The sequence below is a fragment of the Chrysochloris asiatica genome, unplaced genomic scaffold, assembly GCF_000296735.1.
Source record: "Chrysochloris asiatica unplaced genomic scaffold, ChrAsi1.0 scaffold00130, whole genome shotgun sequence".
NCBI classification, from domain to species: Eukaryota; Metazoa; Chordata; class Mammalia; order Afrosoricida; family Chrysochloridae; genus Chrysochloris; species Chrysochloris asiatica.
This window is the reverse complement of record NW_006408648.1, coordinates 6,123,160-6,137,836: the sequence shown is the minus strand read 5'-3', so window position 1 is coordinate 6,137,836 and position 14,677 is coordinate 6,123,160. Positions and strand designations below refer to the sequence as shown.

General features: G+C 40.9%; 1 pseudogene; it reads right to left on the bottom strand.

Annotated features, from left to right (window-relative positions):
• Positions 1-1,337: 1,337 nt before the first annotated feature.
• Positions 1,338-2,613, bottom strand: LOC102835359 (annotated as a pseudogene).
• Positions 2,614-14,677: the final 12,064 nt, after the last annotated feature.

The following is a 14,677-nucleotide window of genomic DNA, read 5'->3' as shown; positions in this document are numbered from 1 at the left end:
GTTTTGAAGGCTTCGCTCCATTAGTGTCATCAAGGTCAACTCAACTTTTAGGAGGCAACTCTACCCCAGTTGTATCTGAGTGCCTTTCAAACTGAGGGGTTCATCTCCTAGCACTATATCTGACCATATTCCAGTGTTCTTCATCATGTTTCAACATTCAATAATCTGGTGCTGACAGTGTTCCACTGCTATTCAAAATGTTTTCAGTGAATAAATATTCAGAAGTAGTCTGTTACTTCTTCTTCCTAGTATCTGAAAGCTCATCTGAAACCTGTCTACCATGGTTGAACCTGGTGGTATTTAAAATACCGGTGGCATAGCTTCCAGAATCACAGTAAGATGCAAGTCACCACAGTACAACAAACTGACAGACAAGTGGTAGAAAGAAAATGATAGCACTCACTAAAGCAGGGGAGTACTTGTGTGGTACAGCAGGATAATGTATTGGACCCCTGGATCCCAAAGTCAGTTTGAACCACAAGGTTGGCTATTCAAACCCACCAGCTGCTCCTCAGAAACCCTATACAGGGTCGCTATGAATCAGAACCAACTCAACAGCACTTAAACAACAAAATCAGGAGGGTTGTTGTAAGAAGTACAAATGAGGCCAGTAAGATATAAGGATGAAAGTGTGTCATTTGTAAACTATAAAGCACTACACCTATTCCTCACTTAACCACTACTTCATTATCTGACATTTCACATTTACAATAATATTTAAAAATCTACTAATCAACTATTTTTCTCATTCACAATGTATGTCTTGCAGTAATGAATGCCAAAGTATAAGATCAGAGTAACACTGCTGTGATGGTCAAGTTGACTGGGCCGTGAGTCTCAATGTTTGACAGTTATAAATAATGATGCAATTTGGCGGTTATATGATGATAGAATCATCCTCCATTTTGGTATCTGATGTGATCACTCTCCATTTTCACTTAAAGCCGATTTTTCCATACTGACCTAGTCTATGGCACCTAACTATGTCAATAAGTGAGGCCTGGGTGGTATACAAATGTAATCATTGTTATTATTATTTTATAGAACCCTTTTAGTGAAGGAAATTCTACCCCCTCCCAATCCTTCCATGGATGCTTGAGACTTTGATATAACATAGTGGTGATGGTAATAGTGTGCTGTGGAGTCTGTTCCAACTCATAGTGACCCTGCATAGGGTTTCCAAGGCTATAAATCTTTACGGGAGCAGAAATCCTCATCTTTCTCCCACAGAACAGCGGGTTTCAAAATGCTGACCTTGAGGTTAGCAGCCCAACTCACAGGTGCTACGCTACCAGAGGTCTTTGCTATAACGTAGTAAGAAGTGTTTTCTCTGGCTTTCAAGGGAACAGCTGCAGTTGGAATTTAGAAGCCCACTCTCGGGCACTTTTTTTACTACAGCCAGAGCCGTTGCTCCAAGCACCATGGTCAGCCCCATCACTGTCAGTTTCACAAAGCAGTTGGTCCTTGGTTTAGTCAGGACATCTTTTGTTGGGTCTTCAGGCTGAAGAAGTCCCTGAAACCACTGCTGTATCACCATGTCAGGTCTCTGCTGGGAGGATGCCAACTCAAAGTCTTTGAAGGTAGAGGCTACCATTCTCCTGGCTTGCTATTGGGCAGTTGCCTCCAGAGCAAGTATCAATGGTGGAAACTGAACAAGGAGTTCTCCTTCCCTACTGATGATTAGTGTCTTGTAAGGCAGGTCCTCGAGGATCTGGGACAATGCATGGTAGACTGAAGCCATGTCACATTTGCAGTTCAGGACTTCCTGCTCACAATGTAGCACAATCACAGCTAAGTAAATGGGCATCAGAGGGTGGCAGGTGAGGAAGAAGTCATGTACCAACACAACGTGCCTCAAGTAAGACAGGACATGCCCAAACCAGATGATGAGCCAGCTGAGGATAAAGATGGTCCCCACCTCAGCACTCTGCATGAAATCATGGAGTTCTGGATCACTTGGTCAATGATGGGCATCAGATCATTTAATGTATGCTACATATTGTTCATTGTTTGAGCCATGAAATCCCTGAGGCGGTAGGCAGATAATTTTTCTACCAAGGCTGCTGCTAGTGTCTCGCATACCACCAGCAGAAGTGTGACCATGATGTCCTGGTAGCCTTTATAGTAGTGCAGCTGAGGGTTCTGCTCCAAGATAATGAAGATGATGTCCATTAGGTCTTCCTGGAGCCCTTCTCTCTGTTCATGTGGGCTCCCAGGATTGAAGTGTTGTAAAGATCACCTGACATCCAACATCACTTGTTAGTAGTCCTCATCTGTCATAGGTTCTTTTCTCATAGAGGAGGGGCTCACTGGTGTTGATGTTGGGGAGGTTGGGCCACACTGATGGCCAGATCTCATTGGTCAGGTGCCCTGCTTCACTGACAGCCATGTGTCTAAGGGCAGCCACACTGGTGGGGTTTCTATTCAGAATCTGGTGTATCTTTTCTACTTTCTTTTTCCTCTTGTGTTAAAGTCTACTTTGGAGCCACCTGCCCAGTGGCTAAAGGCGGGACTGGAGCCATGAGCACGCTGGAGACGGTCATGCCCAATTAGTACTGAGCCGTGAGGAAACGCAACTGGGCAAATGTCATTAATATTACTATTCTTCCTCATTCAGAATTCCTGGAAGTGAAAGGAAGGGCTAGAAAAATGTCCAGAGGCAGAGAATCACACTACTGATTCTGGTGCCCAGAATGATTGGCCCTTCTCCCTAGCTCCTTCCTGGCATAGCTACTAACCGAAGCTGCTGGTCCAGCCAAATAGAAGGTGGGAGAGCTATGTTCCTGGCACCCAGAGCTGGAACATAGAATGCCTTTCTCCCTCTCTTATAGAATCAAGGCTGCACAGAGTTATTGAGTTACTGAGCAGGCATCTAGTGTACCAGATTAGCAACATTCTGGATTAGAAAGACCTTTAGGTAGTGCCTGGGAACCTGATGACCGAAGGTAACGTCACTCTGTGAGGACTGGCAAAATGAATTTTAAATGACTGGCTTTGAAAAGAAACTTTAGGATACATATCCTTTCCAAAAGTGAGGACTGCTTGTACAGAACCAAATAGACCTGTTAGAACTATGGTGGATTCTTCAGGAAAGAATGCAAAGCCATAGTCATCTATTACAACGAACTTTAAGATTACCCCATGGGGGATTCCCTTGTGGTTTTTTTTTTGTTGTTGTTCTTTTACTGTTTAGGAGAGAACTGTAATTATCTATTGACTTGTTGCTATGATTAATCATGGGAGAAACACCAAAGTGATTTACCACGACTATGTGAAAAGCAAGACTCCATAGATGCTGTCCATAGGTACTAGATGGCAGAAAACAATAAAAAGTCACCAAGAAAATAGCAACTGAAAGGTACTACAAAGTAAATTTCCACATGACGTATAAGTTCAAGAGGAAAGTAGAAACTTGTAGACTGATGGGAACCCTTTGTAAATACAGGTTTTAAGCAACTTTCTAGTATGCGATCTATAGCAAGGGCCAGATGAATTCTGTCTAGACATATTTAGACCAGATTTCTTTATCTGAAATAATGGGAGGAGGTAACTCCTATGAGATATTATTTAATTTTCATTCCTTATAACTCCAGCAGGTTAAGTATTATTATCCTCATTTGATAGATAATGAAATTGAGTCTTAGGTATGTTATGTAGTTTATCCAAGATCACATAAACATAAAATGGTGGAGCCAGGACTTAAACCCAGACTTACCTGATTTTCATTCATGGTCTTTCACCCAAACCCTGTCATCTCTTCTGCACACCTCTGTGAAAGAGCCACATTACTGAACTTCTAAAAGTTAGTCAAGAAGAGACCGAATCAGTCTGGAAAGTAGACTAACATTTGGTTCTCATACATCTAGTAGGAGGATTCAGTTTGACTCAGAAAGACACCATTAGCTGCCTGACAGGTTGTGGGAATTTTATTTGCAACATGCTGGTCTTTCTGGCTCAATTATTCATAGAAGAATCATTAATTTGTTTAACAAATGTGTATTGCCACAGGCCTTTTTCTATGCAGTTGAGATAGAAAGACCAGGAGTAGTATAATGCGCTATAAATTACATGAGTGCTGTATGCATACCTTTATAGTCATCACTTATATGAAAAGGACTCCTGGTGTGACACTGTAGGATTAGCACTGGACCTCGAATCACAAGGTCAGTAGTTCAAACCCATCAGCTGCTCCTCGGAAACCCTATACAGGGCTGCTATGAAAGCTCCATGGCACTTTACAGCAACAGCGTTGTATGAAAAAGAAACCTATTTGTCTTAAGGAGCTTACGTCTTAATGGGGTGGAGAAAAGGTGAGCATGAAAGAAACGTCACATATTATTTCTCATTAATGCCTGATCCTGAAGTGGAAACTGGTGACAAAAGGGAGAAATCAGATAGAGTGGGAGAGCCTTTTAGAACAATTCAGCAAATTAAGATGGTGGTTCCAAGGGCATCCAGGAGGAGGTGTCCTATGCTGATGAACCAGCATTTCTGCTGCTGTTGATTGGTTCTCACTGCTTGGTCCTAAAAGGTCATTTGGACATGCTAGGCATAAAAAAAGTGGCCTTTAGTTCCTCCTTTCTGTGACAGCTCTTTCCCTAGTTGACCTCTTAATACCCAAAGCAATTAACATCCAGTCCAAGGTTTGAGGTTTTAGATTCTGTACCTTCTTGGCTTCCTAGTGCTACTGTAACAGAAACACCACAAATGGGTTGCTTTAAAGGAAATAAGTTTATTTTCTCACAGTTCTGGAGGCTAGAAGTCCACACCAGGGTCTCAGCTGTATAATTCCTTGGTTCTTTGGCTTGTGTGTGTTTATTTGTCTATTTCTAGTCTGCTCTTTTTAGATCTCTAAAGTGATTTGATCATACCTACTCGGTTATGATCTAATTAGCATAATAAGGAAAACCTTGTCTCTAAGGATGTAGGAGTTAGGGTTCCAACATATATTTTGTGGGGATTCAACTTAATTCATAACCTGTACCAATACCATCTCTGCTGTTTTTAATTAATTCTTTACCTACATTCTCCAGGGATAGAGAAATCAAAGTATCTCCATTGTAGATTGATCTCAGTATCTTCCAAACTTTCAGGGAGTGTTTGCCAGGCCCATCCACTTCTCCTCATGTCTCCCACCAGAACCTGAACTCAGCTTTCCTTATTCAAGTTGTGATACTAGAGTTAGGATATCACAGAACGTTAGAACTATAAACAGGCATAGGAATGTTTGAGCCCTAAACTGACTAGAGCTGTCTTCAGAACTTTAGATCTAGCAGGGTAGTGTGTGCAGATTTTAAAAGTGTTTAGTCTGGTGGAGCAGTGGTTTACGTTCTTGGCTGCTAACCCAAAGGTCATTGGTTCAAACCCACCAGCTGCTTCATGGGAAAAAGATGGTGGCGGTGGTGGTGGTGGTGGTGGCGTGCTGTCAAGTTGGTTTCAACTCATAGCAACCCTGTAAAGGGTTTCTGGGCTGTAAATCTTAGTGGGAGCAGAGAGCCCTATCTTTCTCCCAAGGACCACTGGTAGATTTGAACTCTTGACCTGTGGTTAGCAGTCCAACTCATAACCCACTATGCTTTCATAAAGATTTACAACCTTGGTAACCCTATAGGACCTCTGGTCCTATAGGGTTTCTCTGAGTCAGAACCAACTCAATAGCAGTGGGGTTGGGTTCATTGTCTTAACTAGTCACGTAAAATATTCTTTTATCTGAAAGAACAGAGGAATTCTAAGACGTGTCTTAAAACCATAGTTGTGGAACTGAAACTATTCTCAAAGGTTACCTTTTAGAGAAATAACAGGTTGACACACAAAATAAAGGATGTACCTGTGAGAATGGTACTCCATAAAAAAGCCATTCACTTGAGATGAAAAAGTCAACAATTAAACTAAAGCAAACATGAGAAGATAGGGAATAGGGAAACTTCTTGCTGTTTGTTATTAGGTGCAATCGAATTGATTCTGACTCATAGCAACCTAATGCACAACAAAACAAAACACTGCCCGGTCCTGAGCCATCCTCACAATGGTTTGATCACATTGCTGCTGACACTGTGCCAATCCATCTTGTTGGGGGTCTCCCTCTTTTTCACAGCCCTCCACTTTACCTAGCATAATGTCCTTCTATAGAGACTGGTCCCTCCTGATAGCATGTCTGAAGTATAAGCAACAAAATTTTGCTATTCTGGCTTCTATGGAGCATTCTGGCTGTACTTCTTCCAACACAGATTGGTTTCTTCTTCTGGCAGTCCATGGTACTTTCAATATTCTCCTCTAACACCATAACTCAAATGCATCAATTCTTCTATGGTCTTCCTTATTCACTCTTCGATTTTCACATGCATATGACCCTGGCTTGGCTCAGGCACACTGTAGTTCTCAAACTGACATCTTCGCTCTTAAACAATTTAAAGAGATCTTGTGCGGCAGATTTGCCTAATACAATACATCATTTAATTTCTTGTCTGCTGTTTCAATAAGTGTTGATAGTGGAGCCAAGCAAATTGAAGTTTTTTATTAACTTCAACCTTCTCTGCATTTACTATGATGTTATTTAGCGGTCCAGTGGTGAGGATTTTTGTTTTCTTTACATTGAGGTGCAACACATATTTAAGACTGTGGTCTTTGATCTTCATCAGTAAGTATTTTAAGTCCTCTTTACATTCATGAAGCAAGATTGTTTCATCTGGGGAAACTAGAGTATGGAAAACAGAACAACCAGAAAACAATGAAAGAGAATATTGACACAATGTGAAAAATGCAGCTAGTGTTGCTGAATAATTTGTGCAGAAATTGTAAATGGGAACGTAATTTTCTGTGTAAACTTTCACTGAAAACACAATAAAATACTATATAAAAAACTAAGTGAAACAAAAAACTCATACTGGTGGGTCTGTCATGGTTTTTTGTTTGTTTGTTTTACATTTTTTAGAATTTAGTGAAGGGTTACAGAGCAGATCATCAGTTTTACTTTCAACAAATCATGCACTTCGTTTCACTTCAACCATTGCAATCCCTACAATGTAACATTGCTTACCCCACTGCCTCCCTGTGTTTCTTTTTTCCATTCCTCCTTCACTCCAAGTGCTTCTGAACTTTGTCCTTGGGTAAATGCTGCCCTTTTGATCTCAAATGGTGGACCATTCTATGAAGTGAATACCTCACTATTGTTTTTGTACCTCCATATACCTATTTATTGCTTGCCTTAAAATTGAGCTAGGGCTATGCTCAGTTTTAGACTTGAAAGGTGACCAAGGGTCATTGTCTCAGGGTTCCACCAGTCTCTATATGACTAATAAGTCAGGTATTTTTATGATTTTAAGTTTTGTTCCATATTGTCTCGCACTCTACCTAGAACCTTTGAATGTGGGTGGACCATTTATCAACTTCTCTTTTCATCTCTTCTTAGGTATATACAAGTAACATGAAAACATGACAGAGCACAGGTGGGGGAGATGTGGCTGGAACCTGCTTTACTTGTGACCAAGCAGCACTTACCTATAAAATCTCTTCCTCTTCATGATGCTTGATGCAAATCCTTTCCTTCTTGGCCCTTGCTACTAACAGAACATGGTTGTAGAGACTATAATAACCATCTTGCTCACTCTCTTGCCAAATATGCCTGAAAGTCAGGCTCTGCCAACCATGACAGCCTTCCTAGGAAGGCGATTCTACAGTGGTTGAGGGAAGCTCTGTCAAAGGATTACTAGCCTATGCTTAAAGACAACATCACTTTTTCCAGTTTTCAGGAGAGAAAAGTCATGGGAAATGACAGATGCTCAAAGCAGACTCAGACAAAAAAGTTTAAATCCACCTACAACTTTGTTTTGAAGATTGGATCATAGACACAGGCCACTCTAAAGTCCTCCCTTCTGGTATCTCTTGTTCTTTTAACTGATGGAAAAGAGAAGAGCCCACTCTTCCTGTGTTTCAGTTCCTTGTTTCTCATGTCTTCAAAGAGGTTGGGAGATTTTGAACAGGAGAGTCCACAACATTTCACTCAGCCATTAACTAGTTGTGCCATCCTTTGTGACGACTACTTTAACTCCACTAGACCATTGTCTAGGTGTATTAGTTATCTAGTGCTAATTCAATTTATGACACCAAGGAAATGCTGCAGTTACAGGAATTCAGTCAACTCTCTCATAACATCCTTCTTCCTTTCTTTTAACTTTTTATTGTGAATTCAGTGACGTTTTGCAGACAATATCATCAGGTTTACATTCAACAAATCATACATTTTGTTTCATCTCAATGATTGCAATCCCCTCCATGTGACAACAACAGTTATCCCGCTTCCTCCCTGTGCTTCCTATTTCCATCCCACCCACCTTCCCACCCCTTCTCAACTTTGTCTTTAAGAAAATGTTGCCCTTTTGGTTTTGAATGATCGACCATTCCATGATGAGCATGCCTTATTAGTGTTCTCACTGTATACCTATCTATTGCTTGACTGAAAATTGGGCTGTGAGGTGAGTTCCTTTCCAGACCTGAAGTGTGGTTGAGGGTTCCTCCAGTCTCTTTCTGACCAGTAAGCCTGGTATTTTTATTTTAAACAATTTTGAGTTTTGTTCCACATTTTCTCGCACTCTCTCCAAGACTTTCTAATGTAATCCTTTTCAAAGTAGTTGTTAGTGGTAGTCGGCACTATCTAGTTCTTCTGGTCTCAGAGTCATGGAGACTGATGTTCATATGTTCCTTTATTTTGTTGGACTAATTGATTCTAACTATCTTCTGTTTTCATCACTTTTCTTTCTTCTGCACGTAGATACCAATAGCTGTACCTTAGAGAGATGCTCATGAGCTTTTAAGATCCCAGACACTACTCACCAAAGTAGGATGTAGAACATTGTGGACTATGTTCATAACATCCTTTTGAATTAGGTGAAAAATATAAATTGAGTGAGAATGAAGACAATCCACTATACCAAAGACGATTGTTTGGATCCATATGAATTTAGAGAGAAGTCACTACTTAGGTTCAATCCTGGTCAAAATTTTTGCACACGACTTGGATGTGTAAGTGACAAGGTGGTGAATTTGCAGTAGAGTTAGAAAGGACAGTGAATAGAGAGGATGTGTGTGACAATCAGAATCCAAAGAGAACTCAACAGGCTGAAGTTATGAAGAAAATCTGGCAAGAAGAAAAATGCCAAGTGTTCAGGAAATAGGTGGGGAGATGTGCTTTTCACGATACATGTCAGAACTTATGAGGTTATTGTTTTTGGAGTGAGAGGTGTAGTAAGATGTGTTAAAAGAAATGGTTAAAGAAATGGAGGATTTGGTGGGAGAGGATCGTTGTCTTGAAATATCTGAAATGCATATGTTGAATTCAGTTGCGCCATTTGGCTGGAAAGTTATAGAGGGAGACATCACTTGGTGAATGGTCAATGATCTTCAAGGCCCCTTCCAATTCAAAGAAACTGCAAGACTATCTTCTGACATGTCGTAAGATTGCTGTCTTAATTTCTTCATCTATAAAAGGATCTTTAAGTGAAACTTGAATTTATAAGCTCCCTTTTTATTTCTGACAGTCCATTTCTGTATCTCTTTTTCTTTGAATTCTTTCACAGTTTGGCACATATATGGACGTTAATAAATACTTTGTACCAGTGGCACTGTAGGATAAGCATTGGACTCCTAGGCACAAGGTTGATGGTTCAAACCCACTAACTGCTCCATGGCAACCCTCTACAGGGTCTTTATGAGTCAGAACCCACTAGCTGGCACTTAGCAACAATAACAACTAGGCTACCTAGTTCCATTAAAAGAGGTGAGTGAAAAGAGTACATGCTGCTCTAGGAGAGGGTGTATGAGGATAGATAATATGCTATTTCATTCGTTCTCACATATGGCTGGGAGAAAAGGAAAGCAAGATTTTGTTTATGAAACTCTCTTTGTGAAAATGCCCAACTATGAAGACACTGCTAAAATTTCTACTTAAATTTCATCACCCCCTCTCAGAAATCTGCTTTCAGTTTGGTTGCTGATTTTGCAAATAGAACAGAGTCCAGATCAGAGATTTCCAACTGATAAACTATTGTTGTTGTTGTTAAGTGCCGCCAAGTTGGTTCTGACCCATAACGACCCTGTAGAGGGTTTCCAAGAAGAGACTGGGGAGCTTTAACCTGACCTTGAGGTTCAAACCAACTTCGAAGTCCAGCACATATGGGTTGAATCTGTTAGCAAATATATTTTGGTTTCCACAATAAAACCAAACAAACCTATTTATGTCGATTTGATTCTGAAGGACAGAGTAGAACTGTTTCATAGGGTAGAACTGTTCCATAGTGTCTCCTATACTGTAATCTTTAAGTTGTCAGGATTTCATTTTACTTGGATCCATAATCAGTACCCATGGAAGCTCTAGTCATGAAATCAAATGACATTGCAGTGGGCAAATCTGCTGCAAAAAAATCTCTTTAAAGTGCTTTGAAGTGAAGATATCACTTTGAAGACTAAAGTGTACCTAATCCTAACCATGGTATTTTAAATTACCTCATATGCATGTGAAATCTAGACAATAAATAAGGAAGATTGGAGAAGAATTGATGCCTTTGAATTATGGTGTTGAAAAAGAATATTGAGAATACCATAGATTGCCAGAATTATGAACAAATCTGTTTTGGAAGAAGTACAGCCTGAGTGCTGCCTTGGACATGTTATTAAGACGGACCAGTCCCTGGGTAAGGACATGATTCCTGATAAAGTAGAGGGTCAGTGAAAAGAGGAAGGCACTCAGTAAGATGGAAATGACACAGTGGTTCCAACAGTGGGCTCACACAACCTAGCAATGTGAGGATGGTGTAGGACCCTGCAGTGCTTCTGTCTGTTGCACATAGGGTTGCTCTGGGTCAGAACTGACTTGATTGCACCTAACAACAACAATCTTTATGGAAACAGACTGTCACATCTTTCGCCCACAGAGCAGCAGCTGGTGGGTTTGAACTGCCAACCTTTCAGTTAGCAACTCAGCACTTGACCACTGCCTCACCAGGGCCCCTTGGCCCATACAATACTTTGAAAAATTTTGAAAATACTACAGACTTAAAGCCTGAGGATTTTTACATTAAAGCCCAAATTTCTTTAGGAAAATCAGATTGGCCGTGCACTCTCCCAAGGCTCCTCCTTGGCTCCCTTCCATCATTTACCTGACCCTGTCTGGCATTTGTGTCTGTGACCCTTGCCTATCAAAAAGGCCCAGACTCGGTTACCTTCCACTCCACAGAGGCTTTATTGAACATCTTAAAGACCCCAATAGCAAGAGATGTGGCAATTATGATTGTGACATTTTCTTTGTCTTTTACCCACCACATTCGGCTCTGAATTTTTATTATAAGTTGAATGTGAAATTGGAAGCATGATACCATGAGAAAGGGTCATAGACATGTGGAGAATTCAGACCTGGGTGTGGGGAGGTGAAAGCGGGAATTTAGAAGATTAAGTGATCTTGGCCTCTAGCAGCCTGACAGGACACTGTAATTAGCAGCTTGGCCTCCCAATAGCATGGTGCCAGCAAAAGGTAACTCAACTTGCCAAAAGCAAGAAGGAAATGGTTGCCTTAAGTTATCCAGAGTCACTGTTTCTCTGAGATGAATTGCTAACAATCAATGGTCTGCGGTAAGTGCCTTCATCTATGTTCTTCTTAGAATATATGAGAATTTGGTTTAAAATTTAATTAATTCATTTCTGAAGTGTTTGGAATGGTTCAGGAAAGCTACAATAGATTTTGTAGTAGTTGGAAAGGATAAGGGATACATGCATGGCTTGTATTGCTAGAGACATGAACAACTGTAATGGCTATAGAAAGAACACCTTACGATGAAGTTAAATTTTCCTCAAAAGATATAAGGAGTGGAAAGGAATTCCCCTTTATGTAACGGCCATTGCGTTGAATTAATTTTTCACTGTATCGATTGTTGTTGAATTTTTTTTGGACTAATAATGACCCTACAGAACACAGTAGAACTGTCTCATAGGATTTCCAAGGCTGCAAACCTTTATGGAAGCAGACTGCCTCTTCTTTCTCCTGAAGAGAGACATGCGGGTTCAAATTGCCCACCTTTTGGTGAGTAGCTGAGTGATTAGCCACTGTATCACCAAAGCTCCATACAAGACTATATAGTTACTCAAACCAGCTTTAAACACTGTAACAATGGTGGGAGGAAATGGGAGGAACAACCAGGAGAGAATGTGTTTTCATTAATGGAATGTTTGCTGAATCACCGAGGGTATCTTAAGTGAGTTTGCACCTCTGGACTCTGCCGATTGGGGATGGGAAGTGGGAAGAGGCTTCGGGAAGGGAAGGATTGATATGTACCTCTGAAGTTATGGATGGAAGGGATAAGGGTTGGTGGAATGCATCGATCTTGTTGGTCTCAGGAACATGTGTTTCCCTGTAGACTCGGTTACAGGTTGGTGGGACATATATACCCCTAGAGGTGGCACCAGTTCATAAGACTATCATGTAAAAACAGTAATTTGTGGCATACTCCTATTTTCTTCCATTTCAAATAATTATGCAAATCACCCCCTGCAGATGGCAAATACTGCCAGTGGGAAAGCTAGCTGCTCATTAAACCCAAGAGGAGGAAATATAGTGCTGTGGGTTAATGTGCTGGACTGCAATGTCGGTTTGAACTGCAAGGTCAGCAGTTCAAGCTCACTAGCCACTCTTTGGAAACCCTATACAGGGTCGCTATGAGTTGGAACTGTTCCACAATCTGGACTTAAAATATTTACTGATGAAGATCAAAAAACACAGCCTTTTCTTCCAACAGCTCTTTCACAATTTTCTCTGTGTTTGTTTCTTCCTGTTCTGGAATTCCAATCACCCATAAGTTGTTCCTCTTCCTGGTGACCCACATAACTTTTGTGTATTCTACATATTTTTCAATCTTTTTTTCTGATTGATCTTCTAGCACACTAATATTGAGAGCTTCTTCAAGTTCACATATCCAGGCTTCCATTACTTCCCATTTACTCTTTTACCCTTTCAATGTAGTGACCATTCCTAAGATCTTAGCATTAATTTTCTGGATTCTAATGCCGATTTTTATTGTTTCAAAATTTGCATTTATTTTGTCTGTTTGTTTTTACAATATTTTCCTGAATTCTTCTAAAGTTTTTTCCATGTTTTCTTTATTTTCTTCAATCTTTTTGTTAATTATTTGGAGGTACCTAAATATCAATATTTTGAATTCTTTTTCAGTTAGTTCTATTAAATTTTATGCCTCATAAAAATTTTATGGCTCTGCATCTTGGTCATTAGTTTGAGCCACTCTCTTGTTTCTTTATGTGAGCTACAATTGTCTGTTGTCTCTGGATCATTGTGGGATTGACGTATTTGCAGTTGTTGGGCCCAGAGGAGAGAAATCTCTGGGGGCTCCTGAAATTCAAGGAGCTTATGAGGTGGTTGTGGAAGGGATGTGACAGCAGTGTTCCTGGCCCTTGATGGAATTCCTATTGGCCTTGGTATTATCTCTGTTTGGGGTACTCAATTCAGTAGTAGTTCATGGGAGCCCTTGATGGAGCTGGTTTCAGTATGTTTGGTTTCAGCATCTGTTAAAACCACAGGGAAGTTGGGGGCAGGCTAACTGGTCAAATGCTGGTCTGGTGGCTCTGCTAGTTTTGTATGTCTGAAGCCAAGGCCACCCAAATCCAGGCACCAAGGTGGCACAGCAGAGTGTCACAGCTGGCTCTCAACTCACACTGGCATGGCTCCTAGCCACGAGACTTCAAACTCCTAAAGAGCAGTGTCTGCACTGCGAAAGATGAGAGTGAGAATTGGCCACACCTCTGGTCACCATAATAGCATGGGGGAGAAAAAGAAATTGTACTTTTCTTGGCACCCTCACTAATCTGCTCTGCCAGGCCTCCCTCCACAGCCAGAGCTGCTCACAAGATGGTGGAGCTCATCTGGCCAACCATTCTCCAGTCTGTGTTCCTCTCTCATCAACCCTGCTCGGCCTCTTCTCCTAGCAAGCACTCCATCAACCTCTCTAACCTTTCTTCTAAAGTGCCAGAATTTTCATGTGTCTGTATTATCATGTCTCTTGTATCTTTATTGTAGGGGATCATTGTAGTGCCCTTGCCTAGTCCACCATCTTGATGGAAGTCCCTTATGGAGATTCTTGATACATATTTACATAAAAATTATTCTAAGAAGTCCTGCAATGAAGAAATACACCTAACTTTAAAAATATTCAGTATTTCTTTAAAATTTTTAATCAGGTAATATCTATTAATAACCCACAATGCTGTGTGGAGCACATATTGAAAAATGCTTTGGAAATGCAAAGGTAGATGTTTTGTAACAAGGAAGGGAGTGATTAATTCTCCAGTCTAGGAGCGGAGGTCTCTGGGACCATCAACGGAGAAGAGCCCAGAGCGGGACCCTACCCAGAGAAACAGTGATGTCTGAGATGGAGACAGCGAAGACAACATGGAGTGATGAAGCGGCTGGGGACTTTGGATCCAGAGAGGAAAAGGGACTGTGGGCCGAAAACTGGGGGTGGGGGGTGGGTGTAGGGGGCGGTATCTAGGATATATCCTTTGGTTGGTGGATGATGCATGGAGGGGATTGGAACCATGGCAATGAGATGATATACGATGGAATGAATGTAAAACTAAAGTTCTCTCATGTAAACTATCATATAATTCACAATAAAACATTTTA